The sequence below is a fragment of the Henckelia pumila genome, chromosome 4 (genome assembly GCF_033568475.1).
Source record: "Henckelia pumila isolate YLH828 chromosome 4, ASM3356847v2, whole genome shotgun sequence".
Lineage (NCBI taxonomy): Eukaryota > Viridiplantae > Streptophyta > Magnoliopsida > Lamiales > Gesneriaceae > Henckelia > Henckelia pumila.
Window position 1 is genome coordinate 20,351,424 of NC_133123.1, and position 9,382 is coordinate 20,360,805.

At 38.1% G+C, this 9,382-nt stretch overlaps 1 non-coding gene across 1 annotated transcript; it reads left to right on the forward strand.

Annotated features, from left to right (window-relative positions):
- Positions 1-3,521: 3,521 nt before the first annotated feature.
- LOC140869975 (small nucleolar RNA R71) lies at positions 3,522-3,627 on the forward strand. Its single transcript, XR_012146961.1, has one exon. It is a non-coding gene; the product is annotated as a small nucleolar RNA R71 (small nucleolar RNA).
- The last annotated feature ends 5,755 nt before the right edge of the window (positions 3,628-9,382 follow it).

Consider the following 9,382-nt stretch of genomic DNA (forward strand, 5'->3'; position numbering starts at 1 on the left):
ATCCCTTTTAAAACTCGATTAAAGACTTTCCATATTTTTGGAGACTGCGCAGCGCTGGAGCGCTAATAACGCGGCGCTGGGGCGCTCCAGTTTCGTATTTTATTTTTCAATGACGGACATCTAGCGCTTGAGCGCTCACCAGACGACGCTGGGGCGCTCGAGACATGAATTTACTGGCGCTGGAGCGCTGGAAAACTAGAGCTGGGGCGCTACTTGTTCTTCCATTTCACCATCTGCGCAGCAGTTTTGTAAAAATCATAATTTAAGTTCTAACCGTCGGATCAAACTAAAATTTTGATAGCAACTTTAAAACATCCTAAACTTCAATTTGGACGGTGGAGATCGGATTTGAATGATTGTAACATTCCCAGTATTTCTGAAGTTTGTTGTCCCGTAATTCGGCTTTCCGCTTCTTCTTGCTACTTTTCTTCAAATTCTTGCAACTCACAAAAACAATAACAAATACACATAATATTCACTCGATACATCACAAAATCCAAGTCAAATCATATATAAATTAAGTGAATAAAATGCACTTATCAAATCCCCCCAAACTTAGACTTTTGCTAGTCCCGAGCAAAACAGTAATGAGCAATATAGTCGACCTCCGAATTTATACATTCCAAGATTCATTACACATGTCGGCTAATTTTTTCAAGAGTTTTCGTGAGTGTGTGATTTGCCAATCTCATCTACCCACTTAACTTTTGGTAAAATCATGCAATCCGTAAGCTTCATAAAATCATTAACTCCGCCCTCAAGTTTCAAAATACTCTCAACCAAGTTCAACTTTTACTCACACAGATCAACAGGACATTTTCGGTTAACATTAGGCTCAAGTATAATCAGCAGGAGATAAGCATCCATATATATCAATGTAAACAAGGACTCGTGACGTAAAGCAAAGAGAATTGAATATTTTCAATTTGTGCAGGATTATGAGTAGCTAAAAATTTTTTATTTGCATTGCCAGACATTAGTCTTGGCTTTCTGCTACTCCATACATCTCCATCTTTATGCCTTGTATTTGGACTAGAATTTCAATCCTTTTTTTTTAAGGCCTCCCAACTTATTTTCTCCGTCATTACTTTTCTTTAAACTTTTTAGCTACTCAATTTGTTTTAGATTTTTCATGAATATAGAATGGCTAAAAAAACTCAATAGATTCGGAAAAAAATGCCTAAATCACTTCTGTGATCTTAAAAATCTACCTCAGTTTCAAATAAAAATCACAAGAGTTAAGAATCAAATCCTCTAATCCACATAATTTTTTCTAATTGCTAGGAGTATCGAAAATCATGGCATTCATGCATAAATGTGAGAACTCAAGATTAAATATAGCTAACATAAACTTTTTCAGCACACAAAATTTATTTTCATCATAGGCCAACACAATTACAACATCATGCCTTTAACTCCAACTAACTCATAAAAAATTTCAAATTTTCACAATTTTTAAACACCCCCCCCCCCCCAAACTTAAATTGTGCATTGTCCTCAATGTACAGTATTCATTAAAAACAAGGGACACATACCTTAGGCACCAAGCATCAGTACTCAGCACCATCTTAATCACTCAAAACTCTTCATCAGGAGTGGCTTCTAAACTCTTTCAGCTCCATACTTTTTAACCTACACAATTCAAAATCATTATTAATGTCTAGTTTCCTCATGATAAAAATAAAAACAAAAACAACTAAAAGAAAATAAAAAAAACGCAAAAAACAACTAACTTGGGTTGCCTCCCAAGAAGCGCTTAGTTTATAGTCCATAGCCCGACTTTATTCCAATTCTAGTCCGGTTCCGTTTTGTTGAGGGTCTTCCCTTTCGCTTTCACCCTCCAAATATATTCAACAACCTTTTTAAACTTTGATTTCTTCTTCGTTTTCTTCTTTTTCTTTGGCACCTTCGGATCATTCTTCTTTGAATCTACCTCATGAACAAGTTTGGGATGACCATCCAGCTTCACAACTCGCTCAATCTTGAATAATTCCTCGATGGGTGGATTACTTGATTTCTTGAATATGTTAAAAATAAATCTTTCTCCGTCCACACCCATCGACAACTCACCATTCTTCACCTCAATCTTGGCATCAGCAGTGGCCAAGAAAGGTCTCCCCAATATTAGTGGCATATTTGCATCCTCCTCCATATCTAGCACAACAAAATCCGCTGGAAAAATAAATTTATCTACTTTTACCAAAACATCTTCAATGATTCCAAGCGGATATGTTATAGATCTATCAGCTAGCTGCAATGCGATCATTATGGCCTTCACGTCGCCATGTCCTAAGCTCCTGAAAATAGACAAAGGCATCAGATTAATTCTAGCTCCTAGATCGCAAAGTGCATTATTAAAATAAGAAGAACCAATAGTGCAAGGAATAGTAAAACTCCCTGGATCCTTCAGCTTTTGTGGCATCTTCTTTTGAAGAACAGCACTACATTCTTCAGTTAAACGCACCACCTCATTCTCTTGCAGCCTCCTTTTCTTGGACATCACATCTTTAATAAACTTCGCATAATTCAGCATTTGTGCCAAAGCATCGGCAAAAGGGATATTGATATGTATCTTCTTGAAAATCTCCAAGAATTTTGCGTACTGCTCGTCCACTGCCTTCTTCTTGAACCTTTGGGGGTATGGAAGAGGAGGTTTGTACATCGTTTTATGCTCAGGTTCAGACTCTTTCTCCTCAACCTTCTTCTCTTCAACTGCAACTTTTTCAAACGTCTTGCTCTCATATTTGCCCTCTTCATTATCCACCTGCTTCCCACTCCTCAACGTGATAGCATTACACTGCTCCTTGGGATTCACCTCAGTATTACTTGGGAATTGGCCTCTGTTATTATCTTTCAGTGCGTTTGCCAACTGCCCAATGCTAGTCTCCATGGATTGCAATACAGCACCCATGTTGGCCACATACGTCTCTAAGTTGTCAAGGCGAGTCTCAGTCCTCGCCATCCTCTTGCTCGATTCCTGCACAAAAGCAGTAACAACATCCTCCAAAGGAGGCTTACCCTCACCCTTATTTGTATTGTATCCCGGAGGAGGATTCAACACATTATTATTGTTAGCATAAGAAAAATTTTCATCATTACGCAGACTAGGGTGATATTGATTGGGTACAGGATTACCTTGATAGTTGTTGTAATTTCTGTTGTTCACATATTGAGCTTGCTCCACACTCTCAAATCCATCAGCAGAATTTACGGTAGTCTCCAGCGATGTTGTCTTAATAGAAACTTGATTGCCTTTGGTCAGTGCAGCCAATTGTGTAGAAATAGTAGCCATCTAAGCAGTCAAAGCAGTGAATGCATCAACCTCATGAATTCCAGCAGACTTCCTTATTACAGATTTCTCACTTGGCCACTGATAACTGTTAACAGTCATTTGCTCAAGAATTTCATAAGCCTGTTCAAGAAATTTAGAAAATATTGAACCTCCAGCTGCAGCATCCACAGAAATCCTCGTTGGGTCATTCAAACCATTGTACAATAACTCAATTTGTTCCCAATCCGGAAAATTATGGTTTGGACACTTCCTAAGCAACTCCTTGTACCGCTCCCAAGCTTCATAAAGCTGCTCAAAATCTTGCTGTTTGAAAGTAGTGATCTCAATTTTCAGCTGGGCAGACTTGGCAGGAGGAAAGTACTTAGCCAGAAATTTGGATGTCATGTCTTCCCATGTAGTGATACTCCCAAGAGGTAGTGACTGCAACCAACTACGAGCATTGTCCCTAAGAGAGAATGTGAACAATCGTAGTCTGATGGTGTCCTCAGTAACACCATGAATCTTCACTGTGTCAGCAATCTCCAGAAAAGTACGCAGATGCAGATTTGGATCTTCAGTAGCTGTACCCCTGAACTGATTCTGCTGCACCATATTAATCAGAGCTGGCTTCGACTCAAAATTATTTTCCGTGATGTTCTGCCGAGCTATCCCAGAATAATGAGTATTGATCACTGGTCGAAAGTGATCTTTGATCGGCACCGGAGCATTATTGACAGCTCTTTCCCTTTCTTCAGCCATTTGTTGCAACTCTTCTCTTCTAGCTTTTCTCAAAGCTTTAGCAGTTTTCTCGATTTCCGGATCAAAGAGCAGTGAGTCGTAACTTTGGCTTTTTCGCATAAACTGCATAGACAGGAAAGATTTAAAATTAGAACCAACAAAATAAAATAAAATGCTCTAAATCAAAATTAAGACCAATTAGCACAATTTAATATAAATCAAATAAAATTCATTCCCAGGCAACGGCGCCAAAAACTTGTTGCGTGTTTTTTGCTCGCAAGCGCACAATGTCAAGTTATAATATAGGAATTAAATCCAAGTCGATCCCACGGAGAATGAATAAATGATATTATATCAAATATTTGCAACTAATAAAATCATAATCCTATGTAGAGCTACGAAAATGGTTTGATTTTTATAAAACTAAAATTTGCAAGAAACAAAACTAAATAACCACGAGTTCACGAGAGAAAAATTCAATAAGCGAAGAATGCTAGAGGTTCGACTTTACTTGACTGTTCACCACAATTTATTTCTAATGATTGTTCAATTATCAATTCTTCTAGTTTATTAGCCAAGAATCTCTATTATTTTCTACTACCTCTCTCGAGTGTCAAGCAGAAATTCGTATTCAATAACAAACTCAATATCTCTATCAAAGTTCAATTATTAAATCCGGTAAATAGCACAAAAATTCTTCTAATGACTTCTATGGAGTTATATGCCTCTCGAACAATATAAACACCAAAGATGTATTTTCCTATGTCGTATTCAAAATCTCCTCTCTCGAGTGATAGATTCTAAATAAAATATTATTCAATCTATGGCCAGTAAAGTGAAAGCATTAAAATCAGGAAAACACAAATAAACTGTGCGAAGAATTCAAATATATAAATCAAAATATCTCAATCATGGTTTCCAGTCAAGATCCGTCTACCTCTAGACTAAGAAATTAGTTCATAACAAATTCAAAGATCAAACAAAACTTGTTCTTCAAATAATCCATCAAACTAGAAAAATAGAGTTTAAAGAAAAACTAGAACGAAATAAAATTAAGCTTTTCTGTAGCCGGATGCCGCCGTCTTCTGTCTTCGTATCAAATTCTCGAGCTCTTGTGCACTTCAAAACTCTCAATAGCCGTCTCTATGCTCTGAAAACTCTCTAAACCCTCGTATCCCACAGAATAAGTCATAAAATCCCTTTTAAAACTCGATTAAAGATTTTCCATATTTTTTGGGACTGCGCAGCGCTGGGGCGCGAATAACTCGGCGCTTGGGCGCTCAAGTTTCGTATTTTATTTTTCAATGATGGATGTCTAGAGCTGGAGCGCTCAAAATACGGCACTGGGGCGCTCAGGATATGAATTTATGGGTGCTGGAGCGCTTGAAAACTAGAGCTGGGGCGCTACTTGTTCTTCCATTTCACCATCTGCGCAGCAGTTTTGTAAAAATCATAACTTAAGTTCTAGCCGTCGGATCAAGCTGAAATTTGGACAGCAACTCTAAAACATCCTAAATTCAATTTGAACGGTGGAGATCGGATTTGAATATTTGTAAAATTTCCAATAATTTTCTGAAGTTTGTTGTCCCGTAATTCAGCTTTCCGCTTCTTCTTGCTACTTTTCTTCAAATCCTTGCAACTCAAAAAAACAACAACAAATACGCATAATATTCACTCGATACATCACAAAATCCAAGTCAAATCATATATAAATTAAGTGAATAAAATGCACTTATCAATAGCCACTAACTGAATATTAACACAAAATATCTCTGATATCTAACTCGAATATCATGAAATTATTGTAGTCTCCTGACTACTTTCTTAATATCAACCCTTACTGCAACAGTAATTCTGATTGGCGAATCTTAGTGATGACACTTCTTGCAAAAACTGCAACTAATCATTCACTATCTCCAGATACACACGATATCCCCGATAGAAACCATCCAAAATCATCTAAAATACAGAATACATGCACACTGTGTCGTTAACTTGCATGACACTGACATCGTATCCCCGATGCTACCAATCGCAAGATGTTAGAAACACGTTAGCAATTTGCAATCGTGATGTCCCATTCTAGAGATCTCTTTCAGAGTACTCAATTGATTTACTCCTTAATTTTTGATGAGAAAGTTCTTCTATCAAACGAAATAGCCTTTGTGAAAGGAAGTGGCCAAACCCTGCCCCTTACTCGCAAAGTGACAACATCGCTGCATACCATTCTTTGTATCTGACAACTTCAAATTACATTTCTAGCGATATGAATGCAAATCCACTGAATACTCGAAAGTATTACGATCAGTCCTGATCCTAATATTTAAATCTCGCTGCTATAGATAGCATTCCCACCATCAAAACAGATGACAAGATCTTTGTCAATTAGCCAAACTACAAAAACATCATCGTCCAAAATCCTAATCTGACGAACATGCTCAAGTCGTCATCTCAGAAATACACTACTATCCCGCCGAACACTTAGATAGACTAACACTATCCTCGGCATCAGTAGTTTGTAACAAAAATCTACATCTATCTCGTCACTCAAGATATCATTCAGAACAACACTGGTTATCCTGTCATGGATAACGATAATTTCTCGTCAACTTGAATCACTAACTTCATGAACAAAGCTGGTTCACCTAGATCCTACATGAAATCCTCAATGCCTTCGGCGATCCATCTAACTTCCAGATCGATCCCGATCGATTCTAACATCTAAATGTCATAGCACAACAGTCACACACTAGGAGATCAGTGACAACAATCCCGCCAGACCCCGAAAACCAGGTCTCAGTCATTGTCTCATCCCACGACCAAACAACTGATGCTAACCTGCTAATGCTCGTCGAAATCTACAACACTCGTAGGATCACAACTCAACGACACACTCTACGACTATTGCTGGAAACACCTAAGCAAAGTATTCGGATAACAGTCCCCGAAACTGTCGTCAGCTAACAACATGGAACTACTTAATCCCATTCTATAAACTTTGTTCAACCATTTTTAATACCAAGCAATGTTCAGATAAAATCTGTATCTTCCTAACAAGGAATTACTATCCAAAAATGTTACTAAATCCCAACGTCTGTTCTTACCACGGGTAACCTTTACCAAGCTATCAAACAAACCATGAACACATGAATCAAACTGCAACCACTCCCTGTGATCAGCAGAAACCCAAAAGTTATGTCTCCTGCATTCCTAGAGATCTCTAAACGACTAAAGAATTCATGAATGCATGTGAATCGCTTACTGCTTTGAGGCATTACCAAGGACTAAAATTCTAAGCATATCAGCTTAAAATATTGTCACAAGTACCTTGTGATTCACTATCTTCAAAATCAACACTAATTGGAATAAACCTATCGGCCACGTCGATCCGCTGGGGTTAACGCTTAACCTGATAGTACACACCAAATTTAGACAATTGTTCGCCAATTCTTGGTCACTGAAAATTCACATGGCTTGATCAAAAACTCTGATCTCGCTGCCACAAGTCCTCTAATACCAAAAACATGGAATTGTAAGAATCACACTGGATTCAACACACCAATCTCTGACAGAATCACACAATAGCTGAGAGTTGCCACTGGCACCGATCATGCACCAGTCCGGACTTACTACCAACCGTCTATGTCCACCCAACCTGAACATCAAGACAAACTAAACCCAAAACAATTTACAATCCGATAAACTGGATCATCCTGTCTCCAGGAATCCCAATCGTATCTCTGATTAAATCAGACGATGCTCAAAATAACCGCTTGTGCAATCCCAGCTACCTACTAGATCTATCCATCTAATGATATCCCAATATCGAAGGTCACGACATATGTGCTCAGAACACTCACTCGTCAAAGAAAATTCCTTCCAAGATTATTTCTGACAGCAGAATCCACAAACCGTATCTCTGGCAAAAAGCCAGACGATAACTAAACTCTCAATTCCAAACCTGGTATCAATCCAAGGTCATCCCCCATTGTGATTGTTGCCAAATCCCTATACTAAGTAGCCTCCCCTGACAGCCGTTCCTGAAGCACGAAGGCTTCCAGGAAACCTCTGAAGCATGAAAAACTCTCAGATTAACAATGGCATAGAGTCATGCCTCCTCACGTCTAGTCTCGGTCACAGTCCACAAATCTAGGTATTACTCGACCTGATGCCTTGATGGAAACTCATCATCACATGACAACAACCTAACAAGGTCAAAACATCCCACTATTCTAAGTAAAGCAAGATAGAACCATACCTATGCCCATAATGAATTACCTCATCCTTGGCACTAACATAGTCAATCGACTAACTAGGTCATCCTAGAAAATCACCTAGAACCAATCAACTAGAAACATGCAATTACTCCAGCAAGTCACTGTAGTCGAACACTAATAAACTAAGCACTGGATTAACCTCAAGAAATTCCCAGTTTATATACACAAGTATCATTGAACTCAGTTATGTATGATTTTTATTACAATCCCATGTAATAGAAAAAATCACTAGAATCTAATTACACCGAAAGATGTATAGTAAAACTTGAAATGATACAAAAAGTTTCTGGAATCACTAATACAGATGATTCAATACTTACAACTAAAATACTATTTACAACAAAACTCGATACAGTATTTAAACCCAATTACATGCGGAAATTTTACATCTTGACTACTGATTTTGAACGTGAAGTTTCCTGTCTGTCACCTCGAAAGCATCGATACATGCATGCTTGACAGACCTTCTCCCCCACGATCTATAAAAGAATCTTACTAGTCTATCAGGTACGTCATTATTATATGGTGTATCCCCCGGTGGACGAGATAAGATCTTTATGACGATCTCTCCAACTGCTTGTGGAGAATCTTCATATGAGTGTTATCATGGCTGAACGGAATAGACGCAAGCATCAAGTGTGTCCTAACCAATATTCTGTCACCGCCTCCAATGTCTGGTACTCGATCCAAATCTAGGATTCACATGAGTCGAAATCTTGATGTCTCAGATACGATCCTTCTCTCATGCCCGATTTAGCTGGAATCCCACAAGCCAAATCTCTAAAAATCCTGCCGATGATGATAGTCCTCGGGCAACCTAATTGCCTCATCATCATTACATTTAAGGTCTCATCATTCCTACAAGGATCACCAAATAATCTTAGCACTATGTCCCAAAAATCTTATTGCATGCTCTGATACCAATAAATGTAGCGACTCATCCCAGATCCACTACTAATAATAGATTAAAGCTTAATTAAGCATGCAATTTGACATAATCAGAGATATGCTACGAAAACCCAAATATATACTGTACCGGTATAATACAACCGACTAAATAAATTCAATAAATACAACCCAATCGAATGAGACTTAA